Consider the following 18,257-nt stretch of genomic DNA (forward strand, 5'->3'; position numbering starts at 1 on the left):
TTATTCAAATGTGTTTTAAATGTTGTAACTATACCCACTTTTTCTGACAGTTCATTCCACTTGTGAAACCACTTGAATGTATGTTGCCTCTTGGTTAAACTGCACCTCTTCTTTCCTTTTAATTTTTAACTTCCCTTCAATTCCCCACTGCTCACCAATTATTTTAAAGCCCTATCCACTTCCCTTTTCCTTTTAAAGTTTGCCAGGGCACTGATCCCAGCATGGTGCCATTTCCCCATGAATTTGAACTCATTTCTTCTAAGATAATCTTTAAATCACACCTTCACTTCTAATCTGCATGCTAAATTGCATTTGGCTTTGGTAGTATTCTGGAATTTATTACCTTTGTGGTTCTGCTTTTTAATTTAGCCCTGAGCTGCTCATAATCGTCGAGGAGAAACTCTTTACTGGTCCTCCTTATACCTACATAGACGATGACAACTGTAGCCCTTCCGTCCCACTCTAAGTACCTCTCCAGCTAAAACGAGATGTCCTGAACCTTGGCACCATGTTAGACAACACAGCCTTTGATACAATCCATACTTGCAGCAGAAAACGCTACCTAGTTCCAAAAAGTGCTCTGGAGGAAGGTGCCATGGTCAGTTCACTGATCCTGCTGCCTGGTCCCTCAGGACAAGAAGCAAAAAACTCATATCTTATTGGACAAAGTGCACTGGATGAGGGTCCCCCAAAGCTATATTTTGGATCTTCATACCTGCCTTACTTGCAGCCTCACCCTTCTTCCCTCCACATGCAAAATTTTATGAAACTAATCTGAGGTGTGTGTCTGCATCATGAAACATGATGTCACAGACCTCTTCTCCCCATGTGGTGCAGTACCTGGCAGTTCAGACTCCAGCTCAGCAATTGAGTTGAAGTTCCTCAAGCAGTTAACACTGGCTGCAGACATGGTCACTGGTATCCACCAGCACTCACATACTACAGCTGCAAAACATTGCCTGCCCAGCCTTCTGAATAATTTGGTTGCTAAATATTTTAAAAGTGACATTATTAACTGTGCTGCTCAGCTGCAGTAACATATCCTGATTTAAACTACCGTTCCAATGAGAGGAGACATGAAGAGAATACCCACCAGTCACCTAACTATTCTCCTGTAATATTACGCTTCGGCTCTGACCAGCAGAAGCAGGTTGAAGAGGCTCCCTGCAGTCAGTTTTTACCTCCTCTCATCACTGTCGCCCTTATGAAGGTCATGAATGGAGTCAGCAGCTTCATTTTAAAAAAAGCAATGTTTCAGAAACACATGGTCTCTCTGTCTGGGTCTCTCTGTCTGGGTCTCTCTCTCTGTGTTTGTGTCTCTCTCTCTGTGTGTTTGTGTGTCTCTGTGTGTTTGTGTGTCTCTCTGTCTGTCTACCTCTCTCTGTGTCTGTCTACCTCTCTCTGTGTCTGTCTACCTCTCTCTGTGTCTGTCTACCTCTCTCTGTGTCTGTCTACCTCTCTCTGTGTCTGTCTACCTCTCTCTGTGTCTGTCTACCTCTCTCTGTGTCTGTCTACCTCTCTCTGTGTCTGTCTACCTCTCTCTGTGTCTGTCTACCTCTCTCTGTGTCTGTCTACCTCTCTCTGTGTCTGTCTACCTCTCTCTGTGTCTGTCTACCTCTCTCTGTGTCTGTCTACCTCTCTCTGTGTCTGTCTACCTCTCTCTGTGTCTGTCTACCTCTCTCTGTGTCTGTCTACCTCTCTCTGTGTCTGTCTACCTCTCTCTGTGTCTGTCTCTCTCTCTCTCTGTCTCTCTCTCTCTGTCTGTCTCTCTCTCTCTCTGTAATAGGCAGGTGCCTTGTCTCTTCGACCTGATGCTATGTATCCTCACTGGGGCCCAGACTCGATGTTAAGAACTCCCAGGGCCACCTTCCCTTGACTGTCTGCCATTGTGCCACCAATTCTATGTCTGTCCTGCCAGTAGGACAGGAAATACTCAGGGTTGGTGATTACCATGTCTGGAGATAATATGTAAAATATGTTTGATCAGGTTGTTGCTTGATTTGTCTGTGGGGTAACTCTCCCAATTTAGTTTTGGCATAAGGCACTGAAGTTGGGAGGATTGAGCAGGGTTGACTTGGCTGGGTATACCATAGTTTAATTCCTTTGTAATGTAGAAGTTTTGGTACAACTGAGTGCAGGAGTTGGGAGGTCATGTTGCGGCTGTACAGGACATTTTTAGGTCACTTTTGGAATACTGCATTCAATTCTGGTCTCCCTGCTTACAAAGGATGCTGTGGAACTTGAAAGGGTTCAGAAAAGGTGAGAGGGGAAAGATTTAAAAAGGACCCCAGGGACAACTTTATCACACTGGTTGGTTTGTCTATGGAATGAGTTGCCAGAGGAAGTGGTGGAAACTGATACAATTGCAATATTTACAAGGCATCTGAATGGGTACATGAATAGGAAGGGTCTAGAGGGATATGGGCCCAATGCTGGTAAATGGAACTAGATTAATTTAGGCTATCAGGTTGGCATGGACAAGTTGGACTGAAGAATCTGTTTCTCTGTTGTACAACTCTCTGATTCTCTAAAAATGGCTAGTAAGCCACTTAGAGTGGTTAAGTATTACCTTATCTAGGTTTGTCCTAAACAGGACTTTGTATACCTGAAGCACGACTTCCGTCTCCTTGTATTCAAGCCTTTTGATAGTGAAGGACAACGTTCTATGAGGCTATTTGATTTGTTTTGATGTTCTTATTTATGTGAAGGAAGTGACGACTGCAGATGCTCACGTTTGGTATGTTGCCTCCCAGGTGCAAGGGTACGTGATGTCTCTGATCGTGTTTTCCGGGTCCTGGAGGGGGAGGGGGAGCAACCCGAAGTCGTGGTCCACATTGGCACCAACGACATAGGTAGGAGGAGTGCTGAGGATGTTAGACAGGCTTTCAGGGAGCTAGGTTGGAAGCTCGGAGTTAGAACAAACAGAGTTGTTGTCTCTGGTTTGTTACCCGTGCCACGACTGCTGTTCTCTATAATATGCACAGGGACTGCTGTTCTCTATAATATGCACAGGGACTGCTGTTCTCTATAATATGCACAGGGACTGCTGTTCTCTATAATATGCACAGGGACTGCTGTTCTCTATAATATGCACAGGGACTGCTGTTCTCTATAATATGCACAGGGACTGCTGTTCTCTATAATATACACAGGGACTGCTGTTCTCTATAATATGCACAGGGACTGCTGTTCTCTATAATATGCACAGGGACTGCTGTTCTCTATAATATGCACAGGGACTGCTGTTCTCTATAATATGCACAGGGACTGCTGTTCTCTATAATATGCACAGGGACTGCTGTTCTCTATAATATGCACAGGGACTGCTGTTCTCTATAATATGCACAGGGACTGCTGTTCTCTATAATATGCACAGGGACTGCTGTTCTCTATAATATGCACAGGGACTGCTGTTCTCTATAATATACACAGGGACTGCTGTTCTCTATAATATGCACAGGGACTGCTGTTCTCTATAATATGCACAGGGACTGCTGTTCTCTATAATATGCACAGGGACTGCTGTTCTCTATAATATGCACAGGGACTGCTGTTCTCTATAATATGCACAGGGACTGCTGTTCTCTATAATATGCACAGGGACTGCTGTTCTCTATAATATGCACAGGGACTGCTGTTCTCTATAATATGCACAGGGACTGCTGTTCTCTATAATATGCACAGGGACTGCTGTTCTCTATAATATACACAGGGACTGCTGTTCTCTATAATATGCACAGGGACTGCTGTTCTCTATAATATGCACAGGGACTGCTGTTCTCTATAATATGCACAGGGACTGCTGTTCTCTATAATATGCACAGGGACTGCTGTTCTCTATAATATGCACAGGGACTGCTGTTCTCTATAATATGCACAGGGACTGCTGTTCTCTATAATATGCACAGGGACTGCTGTTCTCTATAATATGCACAGGGACTGCTGTTCTCTATAATATGCACAGGGACTGCTGTTCTCTATAATATACACAGGGACTGCTGTTCTCTATAATATGCACAGGGACTGCTGTTCTCTATAATATGCACAGGGACTGCTGTTCTCTATAATATGCACAGGGACTGCTGTTCTCTATAATATGCACAGGGACTGCTGTTCTCTATAATATGCACAGGGACTGCTGTTCTCTATAATATGCACAGGGACTGCTGTTCTCTATAATATGCACAGGGACTGCTGTTCTCTATAATATGCACAGGGACTGCTGTTCTCTATAATATGCACAGGGACTGCTGTTCTCTATAATATACACAGGGACTGCTGTTCTCTATAATATGCACAGGGACTGCTGTTCTCTATAATATGCACAGGGACTGCTGTTCTCTATAATATGCACAGGGACTGCTGTTCTCTATAATATGCACAGGGACTGCTGTTCTCTATAATATGCACAGGGACTGCTGTTCTCTATAATATGCACAGGGACTGCTGTTCTCTATAATATGCACAGGGACTGCTGTTCTCTATAATATGCACAGGGACTGCTGTTCTCTATAATATGCACAGGGACTGCTGTTCTCTATAATATACACAGGGACTGCTGTTCTCTATAATATGCACAGGGACTGCTGTTCTCTATAATATGCACAGGGACTGCTGTTCTCTATAATATGCACAGGGACTGCTGTTCTCTATAATATGCACAGGGACTGCTGTTCTCTATAATATGCACAGGGACTGCTGTTCTCTATAATATGCACAGGGACTGCTGTTCTCTATAATATGCACAGGGACTGCTGTTCTCTATAATATGCACAGGGACTGCTGTTCTCTATAATATGCACAGGGACTGCTGTTCTCTATAATATACACAGGGACTGCTGTTCTCTATAATATGCACAGGGACTGCTGTTCTCTATAATATGCACAGGGACTGCTGTTCTCTATAATATGCACAGGGACTGCTGTTCTCTATAATATGCACAGGGACTGCTGTTCTCTATAATATGCACAGGGACTGCTGTTCTCTATAATATGCACAGGGACTGCTGTTCTCTATAATATGCACAGGGACTGCTGTTCTCTATAATATGCACAGGGACTGCTGTTCTCTATAATATGCACAGGGACTGCTGTTCTCTATAATATACACAGGGACTGCTGTTCTCTATAATATGCACAGGGACTGCTGTTCTCTATAATATGCACAGGGACTGCTGTTCTCTATAATATGCACAGGGACTGCTGTTCTCTATAATATGCACAGGGACTGCTGTTCTCTATAATATGCACAGGGACTGCTGTTCTCTATAATATGCACAGGGACTGCTGTTCTCTATAATATGCACAGGGACTGCTGTTCTCTATAATATGCACAGGGACTGCTGTTCTCTATAATATGCACAGGGACTGCTGTTCTCTATAATATACACAGGGACTGCTGTTCTCTATAATATGCACAGGGACTGCTGTTCTCTATAATATGCACAGGGACTGCTGTTCTCTATAATATGCACAGGGACTGCTGTTCTCTATAATATGCACAGGGACTGCTGTTCTCTATAATATGCACAGGGACTGCTGTTCTCTATAATATGCACAGGGACTGCTGTTCTCTATAATATGCACAGGGACTGCTGTTCTCTATAATATGCACAGGGACTGCTGTTCTCTATAATATGCACAGGGACTGCTGTTCTCTATAATATACACAGGGACTGCTGTTCTCTATAATATGCACAGGGACTGCTGTTCTCTATAATATGCACAGGGACTGCTGTTCTCTATAATATGCACAGGGACTGCTGTTCTCTATAATATGCACAGGGACTGCTGTTCTCTATAATATGCACAGGGACTGCTGTTCTCTATAATATGCACAGGGACTGCTGTTCTCTATAATATGCACAGGGACTGCTGTTCTCTATAATATGCACAGGGACTGCTGTTCTCTATAATATGCACAGGGACTGCTGTTCTCTATAATATACACAGGGACTGCTGTTCTCTATAATATACACAGGGTCTGCTGTTCACTATAATATACACAGTGACTGCTGTTCACTATAATAAACACAGGGACTGCTGTTCATTATAATACACACAGGGACTGCTGTTCACTATAATACAAGATGATTAGATGATTAGGGGGTTAGATAGGGTTGACAGTGTGGACCTTTTCCCGCGTATGGAGTCGGGTATTACAAGGGGTCATAGCTTTAAATTAAGGGGGGGTAGATATAGGACTGATGTTAGGGGTAGGTTCTTCACTCAGCGAGTCGTTAGTTCATGGAATGCCCTGCCAGTAACAGTGGTGGACTCTCCCTCTTTATGGGCATTTAAGAGGGCATTGGATAGGTATATGGAGGATAGTGGGTTAGTGTAGTTTAGGTGGGCTTGGATCGGCGCAACATCGAGGGCCCAAGGGCCTGTACTGCGCTGTATTCTTCTATGTTCTATGTTCTATGTTCTATGCTGGAGGTCAGAGTCGAGAGTGTGGTGCTGGAAAAGTACAGCAGGTTAGTCCTGATGAATCGCTTATGTCTGAAACAACAATTCTCCTGCTTCTCGGATGTTGCCTGACCTGCTGTGCTTTTCCAGTACTACAATCTCAATTCTGTTCTTATTTATGCGTTCATCTTTTTACTGTCTTAAAAAGACCCTGCCTCATACCTAATTAGGTTCAAGGTGCAAGTTCTCAGATCTGCCTACTTTGGAATTCATTTATCTCTCATGCCCATTCACTTTATCAATATTTCTTTGTAAATTGTATGGTTCCATCTATACTTTCACAAAGAGTTTGTCATCAGCAAATTGGGATAAGTGATGTTATGTCCTGTTATCCAAATCATTAATGACTACAACGGATAGTTAAGGTCCCGACACTGATCCTTCAGAAGCATTATTAGTCGGATTCTGTCCATTGAGCAACTGCCTTTATCCCTGCTCTATCCTGCCATTCAACAACATTTACTGGTTAGGAAATTGGTTATCAGTTCTCTGAGCTACAGCCTTAGCCAGCTGGGAGACTTTATTGAATGCCTTTTGAAAGTCCATATAACTAACATCCATTGACATTTGCCTGCCTACTACTTTAGTCAACTCTTCAAAAAAGAAATTCAACCAACTCAACGACACGATCTACACCTTACAAATCCATTCTAGCTCACTCTGATCTGAATTTTCGAGTTCAGTCAGACTGCCCTCAAATTCATTAGTTACAGACTTGAGCAGTTTTCTGAAAGCAGAGATTTGGTTAACTGTTTTATAATTCCTGGGTTTTCTTCTCTCTTCTTCAATAGTAGAAAGGAGAAAGTGAGGACTACAGATGCTGGAAATCAGAGTTGAGAATGTGTTGCTGGAAAAGCACAGCAGGTTAGATCCTGATGAACGCTGCTGAAAATGTGTTGCTGGAAAAGCGCAGCAAGTCAGGCAGCATCCAGGGAACAGGAGAATCGACGTTTCGGGCATAAGCCCTTCTTCAGGAAGAAGAATCTGAAGATCCTGATGAACATTCCTGATGAAAAGCTTATGCCCGAAATGTCAATTCTCTTGCTCCTCAGATGCTGCCTGACCAGCTGAGCTTTTCCAGCATCACGCACACGTCTTCAACAGTAGAGAGACGTGCAATTTTCCCATCTAAAGGAACTATTCCCAATTCAAGAGAACTCTGTAAGCACAGAGTTAGGAAACCAGCAATACTCTCACCTACTTCCTTTTAAAACCTTGGGATGCACGTTATCTGGTTCTGGGGATTCTTCTCTCTTTCATGCGTTTCATTTCCATACTGTTATTTTGCTGGTGTTAGTTTTGGTTTATCCCTGACTCTGATTTGATAATTACATTGTGAGTTTTACAACAATTGGCAGTAGTTTCGCCCTCACCATTAGGCTAGGCTTTTTCATTCCACGTTTTTATTGAATTCAGATTTTGAATTCTTAGACGTTTAAAGTATTGCATTCAATTCTGTTTGCCACATTGCAGGAAGGATGTGAAGGCTTTGGAGAAGGTGCAGTAGAGGTTTACCTGAATGCTGCCTGGATTAGAAGGAATGAGCTGTAAGGCGTGGCTAGACAAACATGGGCTGTTTTCTCTGGAGTTTGAATAGAAGTCTATAAAATGATGAGATACATAGATAGGGTTGACGATCAGAATCTTTTTCCCAGAGTTGAAATGTCTAATACTATGGGGCATGGATTTAAGGTGAGCGAGGGAAAGTTCAAAAGGAGATGTGAGGGGCAAGTCTTTTTCCTACAGAGAGTGGTAGGAGTCTGAAGCGTGCTGCCAGGGATGGTGATGGAGGCAGATACGATCAGGCCGGTTTAAGAGACTTTTAAATAAGCACATGGATATGCAAGGAATGGAGGGATGTGGACCAAGGGCAAGCAGAAGGGACTGGTTTAATTTGATGTCATGTTCGGCACAGCATGGTGGGCCGAAGGGCATGTTCATGTGCTGTACTGTTCTATGTTCAAGATTATCTTCAGAACATTAGTCTGAGGTCTTGATTACGAGTCCAGTGACATGACCACTACAGTACCTGCCGCCACTTCCTTGTACTTTGTGCTTATATGAAGAACGCACATTTGGGCCACACCACCTCACCTGTCTTCCTGCTGTAATGCACTGCTAGCATGTTTATTCCTCTTTCCCTGTTTAATTGCTCCATGCCTGTTGAATTTTCCGTTGCTTGTAATGCCTAAAAAATTATTTCTGGCTGCTTCTCTGCTCTCTTCCCATTTGCTTGTTGTTTTCTTTTGAGCTGTTGTGAAGATTATCTTTTTCCTACTAGGTCAGAAAATTGTAGGTTCAAGTTACAGTCTAGATAGAACATAGAAGAATACAGCGCAGTACAGGCCCTTTGGCCCTCGATGTTGCGCCGATCTCTCACTGTCGACCCTATCTAAACCCCTAATCATCTTGTACACCTCTGTCAAGTCACCCCTAAACCTTCTTTTCTCCAATGAAAACAACCCCAGGTGCCTCAGCCTTTCCTCATACGATCTTTCTACCATACCAGGCAACATCCTGGTAATCCTCCTCTGCACCCGTTCCAGTGCCTCCACATCTTTCCTATAGTATGGCGACCAAAACTGCACACAATACTCCAGATGCGGCCGCACCAGAGTCTTATACAACTGCAACATGACCTCAGTACTCCGGAACTCAATTCCTCTACCAATAAAAGCCAGTACGCCATATGCCTCCTTCACCGCACTATTTACCTGCTTAAAGCCACAATCTAGGCTGAAACTGCAGCTCAGTACTGAGGGATTGCTTCAATGTCTGAAGTGCTGTCAATTGGATGCACTTCCACCCCTCTCCACTCCGCCCCACAGTGTAAATACTTGAGACACTTCTGAGAAATCCTCCCCTTACAATGTTAACACACTCCCTTACATTAACCCAACCCAAACCCCCCCCCCCCCCCATCCCGCTGCCTTGCTTTTCCCCTCCCTCTTGTACTCTACCCTTGTAAACACTACTGGCACGCCCAGGGATTCCAGTGTATAAACATTGGATCTAACCAGCAGCTCACATGAGTACGGCAGCTGAGTGAATTCCTTTTTTAAGAATGGATGGGAGGAGAATGAAAAACATAATTGCGAAGTTTGATTGAAGGTTTGAGATTTAACCCTTTTACCGAGTCTAATTTAATCAGGGGCCTTTTATATCACATGCTGCTGGTAATTTTTAGCAGGAGATTTATCACCACTCTGAAAGCTGCCTCCTCCAGAATCATTGTTAGGTTTTTTTATGAATGGCAGTCATGTGCCAACCTCCTTGCCTGACTGCTATGTGATAGCTGTTTCAGGCAGTAATTACATTGGAGTGTGATCACTGTAACACACTTGCTGATTTTGGGTGGAATTAAGCCTTCAGCAAGAAATGAAGCTGGAAAAGGAGGAATGGCTTAGTTGCATGATGCAATTTCGAAGGATGGACTGAGAGAAGTGCAGGAGACTGCTGTACATAAACATGGTATCTTGGGAACCTAGCACTAGATAATTTCTCACCACGCTACATGTCTGTTCCTCCCACTGTTCCACTGCTCCAGCTATTTAATTTTAAAACTTTCTTCAGATATTTCCTTTGTTCACACGTTTTTGGTACATGCCCCTGAGTTTGTTTTTGCTGGAGCAGAACTGGTGGCTCCAAACTCTTCCTCTCCAGTCATCATTAGTTGTGAGGACAGAGTTAATGCTGTATAACCACAAGACCATCACAAGACAACTCCAGCTCTAAAAGCCAACGTATGTACGTCAAGTTCTTGTAGCCTCTGCTGGATACAATAATCAGGAGTATTTTCTCCTCTTGACTTTTCCCCTTTATTAATTTGAGACAGAGGCAATTCTGCTCCAACCTCACTGCTGCCAAACTACCCGTTCCTATCCAAGGGCTGTTTTTATTGAAAACAGTGGAGCTCATTAATACAGACCGTACTGATAATCTCTCACTCAAAGAAGCAAATTTCTCTTGGTGCCAAATGTCCGAATAGTAAATGATAAATCCAGATAAATTAACCCTTGTTTTTTGTTTTGAAATGTTGTTGGTCTTGGTTAGTCCCTTGGAATCCAGCTTTTTGGATTGTTGACCAATTGTAGCAAGGAAGCAATAAGGAGAAGGCGAGGCCTGCAGATGCTGGAGATCAGAGTCGAAAAATGCAGGTCAGGCAGCATCCGACGAGCATGAGAATCGTAATTTCAGGCATAAACTCCTTATCAGGATTCCTCATGCCCAAAATGTCAATACTCCTGCTCCTCAGATGCTGCCTGACCTGTTGTTCTTTGCCAGCACCACACTTTTTGACAAGCAAGCAATACATCTACAAGAGACCCAAGTAGGAGATGAGCTGTGTATCAGTAACTATACTTTTTGAGTAGGCTATGCTTACCACACCTTGAAATGTAGTGGAGGTAATTGCATAGTAATGATGTCACTGAGTTAGTAAACCAGGGGCCGAGGCTAATGCTCTGGGAACTTGGATTCTGATCCCATTATGGCAGGTAGTCATAGAGATGTACAGCATGGAAACAGACCCTTTGATCCAACTGGTCCATGCCAACCAGATATCCTAAATTAATCTCATCCCATTGGCCTTTATTCCTCTCAACCCTTCCTATTCATATACCTATCCAGATGCCTTTAAAATATTGTCATTGTATCTGCCTCCACCACTTCTCTGGCAGCACGTTCCATAAATGTACCACCCTCTGTGTGAAAAGGTTGCCCCTTAGGTTCCTTTTAAATCTTTCTGCTCTCACCTTAAACCAATGTCCTCTAATTCTGGACACCCCCATCCCAGGGAAAAGTGTGAATTTAATTAATGTATCTGAAATTAGTGTCAAATACAAATTATTGTCTTTTTGTTCTAAAATCCCATATAGTTCGCTAATATGTGGGCGGTATGATGGCTCAGTGGATACCACTGCTGCCTCACACTGCCAGGGACCCGGGTCCAATTACACCCTCTGACAACTATCTGTATGGAGTTTGCACATTTTCCACATGTCTGTGTGGGTTTCCTGGTTTCACTCCTTTCAAGGACAGTCCAGGGCAAATGATAGATGTTGGCTTTACCAGTGACACCCACAGCCCATTGAAAGAACAAAGGTAACTCCTACACATTATCCCAATATGCAGTAAGTTGGCAGGGCCCAGCTGTTGTTAATTTGAATCTGAACCTTCATGTACTGATGGCTGTTGGTGAGTGGAGAGTCTCAGGAATTCTGCATTAGCAGCTTTCACGAAAAGCTACTATATAAATGTAGAAACCGATCCCATTGTGCTTCTGAACTGTTAACAAATAAAATTTGACAGCCCACTTGAAGATGCATTAGGACAGGTGATCAGAGAATTGGTAAAAACAGCTAGGTGTTGAGCAATGCCTTAAGAGAAGGAGATAAAAGTGGAGAGAACTCCAGATTTTATTGCTCAGGCAGCTACAGGCATGATTCTACATTGCAGCAATGGACATCAGAGGATGCATAAGAGTCTGGAATTGGATAAATGTGGGAGATATTAAAGGGCGGTGGGATTAGAGGTTTAGTTGGTGATGTGGCAAAATTCTTTGAGTTAGGGAACAGTGTACTGACGTAGTGCTGTAAATGGTGAACGTTTGCCTCTTTGGAGCAGGCTAAAATTATGATGGTGCTGTATTTTATTCACTTGTGAGACGTGGGTGTCACTGGCTGGGCCAGCATTTATTGCTTGTCCCTAGATGCCCCCTTGAGAAGGTGATGGTGAGCTGCCTTCTTGGACTGTTACAGTCCATCTGTTTTAGATAGACCCATAATGCTTTTAGGGAATTCCAGAATTCTGACCAGCGACAGTGAAGGAACAACGATATATTTCAGAGTTAGGATGGTGAGTGGCTTGGAAGGATCATGCAGGGGGTAGTGTTCCCATGTATCTGCTGCCCTTGTCCTTCTAGATTTTAAATGCTAATGGATTTTGAAGCTGCTATGTTAAGGAGCCTGGGTAAATTTCTGCAGCACATCATGTAGATGATACAGGTCATTTTGGTATAACATGACAGTTGTGTTCTTCTGCAACCTCACGCTATAGAAAATTGCACTATAGAAGGTTGCCAATAGAAAGTCGCTATACCCATTCAGTGGAAAGTTTCCTTAATTCAAATGGCATCCACAATTCATCTGTTATATTATAGCCAATCTGTGTTGACGAAACACACATTAAGGGTGGCACGGTGGCTCAGTGATTAGCACTGCTGCCTCACAACGCCAGGGACCCGGGTTTGGTTCCAGCCTTGGGAAATTCTGTGTGGAGTTTGCATATTCTCCCCATGTCTGCATGGGTTTCCTCTGGGTGCTTGGTTTCCTCCCACAGTCACAAAGATGTGCAGGTTAGGTGAATTGGCAATGCTAAATTACTGAGGAGAAAGTGAGGTCTGCAGATGCTGGAGATCAGAGCTGAAAATGTGTTGCTGGAAAAGCGCAGCAGGTCAGGCAGCATCCAGGGAACAGGAGAAGGGCTTATGCCCGAAACGTCGATTCTCCTGTTCCCTGGATGCTGCCTGACCTGCTGCGCTTTTCCAGCAACACATTTTCAATGCTAAATTACCCATAGTGATCAGGGTTGTGTAGGTTAGGTGCATTAGTCCGGGATAAATATAAGGAAAGGGAATGGGTCTGCGTGGGTTACTCTTCGGAGGGTCGGTGTGGACTTGTTGGGCTAAAGGGCCTGTTTCCACACTACAAGGAATCTATGATCTTGTTTAATATTTTACTAGAACAACCTATACACAGGTAGGTGATGCTTGTGGATGTAATGCCAATCAAGCAGGCTGCTTTGTCCTGGATGTTATCGAGCTGCTTGAGTAGTTGGAGCTGAACCCATCCAGGGGAGTATTCCATCACACTCCTGACTCATGCCTAGATGGGGGTGGACAGGCCTTAGGGAGGTCGAAGATGAGTTGCTTCAGGATTCATAGCCACTATATTTGGATTGCTAGTCCAGATTCTGGTCAGTAGTAACCCCAAGATGTTGATAGTGGATTCAGTGATGGTAGTGCCATCAACTGCCATGGTGCGCTAGTTAAGTTATCACTTATTGGAGATGGCCAAAGCCTTTCTCTTGTGTGTCATGAATATTACTTGTCAGTTTTCAGCCCAAGCCTGGGTTTTGTCTAGATTTTGTATTTGGACATGGACTGATTCAGTACCTGAAGAATCTTGAACAGTGCTGAACATTATCCATGTTGTGGAGGAGCCGGTACTGGACTGGGTGGACAAAGTTAAAAATCACGCAACACCAGGTTATAGCACAACAGGTTTGTTTAGAATCATTAGCTTTTTGAGCACTGCTCCTTCGTCAGGTAGTTGTGAAGCAGGACCATAAGACACAGAATTTATAGTAAAAGATTATATTGTCATGCAACTGAAATGAGAGAGAACATAGAAGAATACAGCGCAGTACAGGCCCTTTGGCCCTCGATGTTGCGCCGATCCAAGCCCACTATCCTCCATATGCCTATCCAATGCCCGCTTAAATGCCCATAATGAGGGAGAGTCCACCACTGCTACTGGCAGGGCATTCCATGAACTCACGACTCGCTGAGTAAAGAACCTACCCCTAACATCTGTCCTATACCTACCACCCCTTAATTTAAAGTTATGCCCCCTCGTAATAGCTGACTCCATACGTGGAAAAAGGTTCTCACGGTCAACCCTATCTAAACCCCTAATCATCTTGTAAACAACCTTCAATCGTTGTTAAGTCTTTCATCTTTTAAAATGGGTTGCAGGCTTCATTTCATTAATATGTAAATCCCAGAACTTCTTTTAAGTCATAATCTCAAGATAATTTAAAGCTTTATACATAAAGGAGACATCTCAGCTCAGACAATGCATTTAAGGTATGAGGTTCCAGTCTGTCTGTATCCCAATCTTGAGTCAGACTGGTTCTATTTCCAAAGAAGGAATTTATAAAATATTACATGGATTGACTGCCTGCAAGTTGTGCATTTTTAGAGCAAAATAGATTGTATCTGTAAATATAATTCAGCAAATACAAATTCACCCCATAGATGTGTGTGTGTGCAGGAGAGAGAAAGTATGAGTGCACATGAGAGAGTATGTGTTTGCATGTGTACAAGCTTGGTAAAGTGTGAGTGTGGGTTATAAGCCTGTGAGGGAGTGCATGCGTGGATGACTGTGGTGTGTGTGGGTGTGTATAGTGTAGTGAGTTGCTGAGGTGCCCATTTTTGATGGAGATGCAGGTGTCCAAGAATGTGACAGATACTAAAGAGTAGTCCATGGTGAGTTTGATGGTGGGATGAAGCAAGTTGATATTACTGCATAGTTGTTTCGGTGACTCCGCGCCAGAAAGAAAATGTTGGCAATATATCTGGTGTATAGTGTTGGTTGGAGGTCCTGTGCAGCAAAGAAGTCATGCTCGAACCTGTGCATGAAAATGGTGGCATATTGAGGTGCAAATTTGGTCCCCATGGCTGTTCCAAATGTCTGGATTTAGAACTGGTTGTCAAAGGTGAAAATGTTGTGGTTGAGGATGAATTGGATGAGTTGCAGGATGGTGCTCGGAGATTGGCAGTTGTTGGTACTGAGGCTGTTGCACTGATACCATCATTGTGGGGGATGCTGGTGTAGAGTGTTGAAACATCAATTGTGACAAGGAATGTTCCCAGTTCGACTGGTCTGTGGGTGCTGAGTTTCTGTAAGAAATCTGTAGTGTTGTGACAGAAACTGGGAGTCCTCTTATACAATGGGTTTCAAGATGCCTTCAAGATAGCCAGAGAGGTTGTCACACATTGTCCCATTGCCTGCTATGATGGCACATCCTGGTCTGTTAGCTTTGTGTGTCTTTGGAAGGCAGTAGAAGTCTCCTACGCGAGAAGCACGTGGGATTAGAGTACATAGGGAATTCTGAAGAACTGGATCAAAAGTCTTGATCAATGTGTTTAGTTCATGGGTGCGTTCTTTGGTCAGATCTACCACAAACCCATGGATAACCTCACGATGCTACACTTCTCTATCTTCCAACCTAAACATTAAAACAGCCATCCCCTATGGACAAGCCCTACATATACACAGGATCTGTTCAGATCAGGAGGAATGTGACAGACCCCTGAAGGTGCTCAAGGATGTCCTCATAAGAATAGGGTATGATACTCAACTCATCGATTGCCATTTCGGACATGTCACAATGAGAAATTGTAATTACCTACTCAGGAGACGGACACTGATAGAATACCCTTTGTTGTCCAGTACTTCCTGGGAGCTGAAGAAACTATGCCATGTTCTTCGCAGCCTGCAACACAACTGCCAAATCTTAAACACGTTATTGTTCGCAGTAAACTGCCCAGCCTTCAGGACAACATCGACCACAACACTGTACAACCCTGTCATGGCACCCACTGCAGGACGTGTCAGAGTGTTGACATGGAGACCACCACCCACCATGTACGTGGCTGGTACTTATGTGACTTGGCCAACATGGTCTATCTCATATGCTGCATACAAGGATGCCCTGAGGCATGGTGCACTGGCGAGACCAAGCAGACACTAGAACAACTGATGAATGGACACCGCGCAACAATCACCAAACAGAGGTGTTCCCTTCCAGCTGGGGAACACTTCAGCAGTCAGGGACATTAAACCTTGGATCTTCAGTTGACCATCCTCCAAGGTAGACTTCAGGACAGGCAACAAAGCAAAGTAGCCGAGCAGAGGCGGATAGCCAAGTTCGGTACTCATAAGGACGGCCTAAACCGGGACCTTGGGTTCATGTCACACTACAGGTGACCCCACTACACTATACACTCTTTCACACACACATACACACCGGCTTACATACTCTCACAATCATGTAGACCCTCCCTCATTCACACACAAACACACACACATTCTGTCTCACACACACGTTCTCACACATTCTCTCTCGCACACATTCTCTCTCGCGCGCATTCTCTCTCGCGCGCACTCTCGCTCGCGCGCACTCTCGCTCGCGCACACACTCTCTCACATACTCACACGTGCTCTCTCGCATGTACGCGCTCTCTCTCTCGCGCGTGCTCTCTCTCTCACCCGCGCGCGCACACATTTACACTCTCACTCATGCAGACCCTCTCTCATAGTCACACACACACCCTGACCCACCCCCCGACACTCACCCACACATGCACCCACTCACAGGTTTATACCCCATCACACTCACTCTCACACTTTACCAAGCTTGCACACTCGCAAGCACACACACAAACACACACTCTCTGTCTGTCTCTCTCTCACTCTCTCGCTCAGTCACTCACCCTCACGTGCGCGAGCACACAAAGGGTCAATGGGGTCAATTTGTATTTGCTGAATTATATTTGCAGATACATTGTTTTGCTCAAAAAATGCACAACCTGCAGGCAGTCAATCCAAAAATATTTTGTAAATTCCACTTTGGAAATAGAACCAGTTTGTAACCTCGCACCTTAAATGCATTGTCTGTGCTGAGATGTCACCTTTTTTTATAAAGCTTTATCTTGAGAATGTGACTTGAAAGAAGTTCTGAGATTTACATATTAATGAACCAAAACCTGCAACTCATTCTAAAAGATGAAAGACTTAACAATTGAGGGTTGTTTAATATATCATTTCAGTTGCATGACACTGTAATCTTTTACTATGTATTGTGTGTCTTATGGTCCTGCGTCACAACTACGTGATGAAGAAGTAGTGCTTCCAAATAAACCCTGTTGGGCTATAACCTGGTGTTGTGTGATTTTGAACATTATCCACTATATTACATGAACATCCCCAATATATTACCTTATATAAAATTAATTAGGCCATAGCAGGAGTATGATGTACAGTCTGGGAGAAGGTGAGGACTGCAGATGCTGGAGATTAGAGTCAAGACTGTGTTGCTGCGATGTTCAGTCTGTTTGCCACACTATAAGAAAGATGCGGTTGCTATAGAGAGGCTGCAGAAAACATTCATGATGATGTTACCTGGACTAGAGCAATTAACTATAAAGAGAGGCTAGGGCTGTTTTCCTGAAAACAAAGACGGCTGTGTGGGGATCCTGACTGAATTTTACTAAGGCCTGGGTGCCACAGACAGTGTGTGTATATAACCAGGGAGCATAGATCTATTAAGAGCAGCAGGTTTAGAGAGGATTTGTTGAGGATGTCCTTACCCGTGGATTGTGGTATCCGGAACTCGCTGCTTTAAAGAGTCCTCAAGACTAAAGAGCTATTTAGGTGAACACTTGAAACGCCATAACATGTGTGCCTACTAAAATGGGATTTGATTAGATGGATGTTTGACCAGCACACAAACAATGGACTGAAGGGCCTCTTTCCATGATGTTAGAACTCAATCACTGTCTTATTAATTGATTCAAACATGTGCATCCTAGTTTGTTGGATGGGGGCAGGATTTGGATTGTCCACTACTTCCTCTTTCCTCCTCAACCCAGAGTGCAGTTGCCTAGTATTTATTGCCAAAACTCTGATTTAGGCATTGACAAATTGGGAATGCCTATTGAGAGTGCAATGAATGAGACTCAACACCTAAAGGAAAGATGGACTTCAGATGAAAAGATATGCAGGATCCACTGAACAATAGGTACAGTTAGTAAGTTTGCAGATGACACCAAAATTGGAGGTGTAGTGGACAGCGAAGAAGTGGACCAGATGGGCCAATGGGCTGAGAAGTGGCAGATGGAGTTTAATTCAGATAAATGCAAGGTTGGGAAAGCAAATCTTAGCAGGACTTATACACTTAATGGTAAGGTCCTAGGGAGTGTTGCTGAACAAAGAGACCTTGGA

Source organism: Chiloscyllium plagiosum, chromosome 41 (genome assembly GCF_004010195.1).
Source record: "Chiloscyllium plagiosum isolate BGI_BamShark_2017 chromosome 41, ASM401019v2, whole genome shotgun sequence".
In the NCBI taxonomy this organism is placed as follows: domain Eukaryota; kingdom Metazoa; phylum Chordata; class Chondrichthyes; order Orectolobiformes; family Hemiscylliidae; genus Chiloscyllium; species Chiloscyllium plagiosum.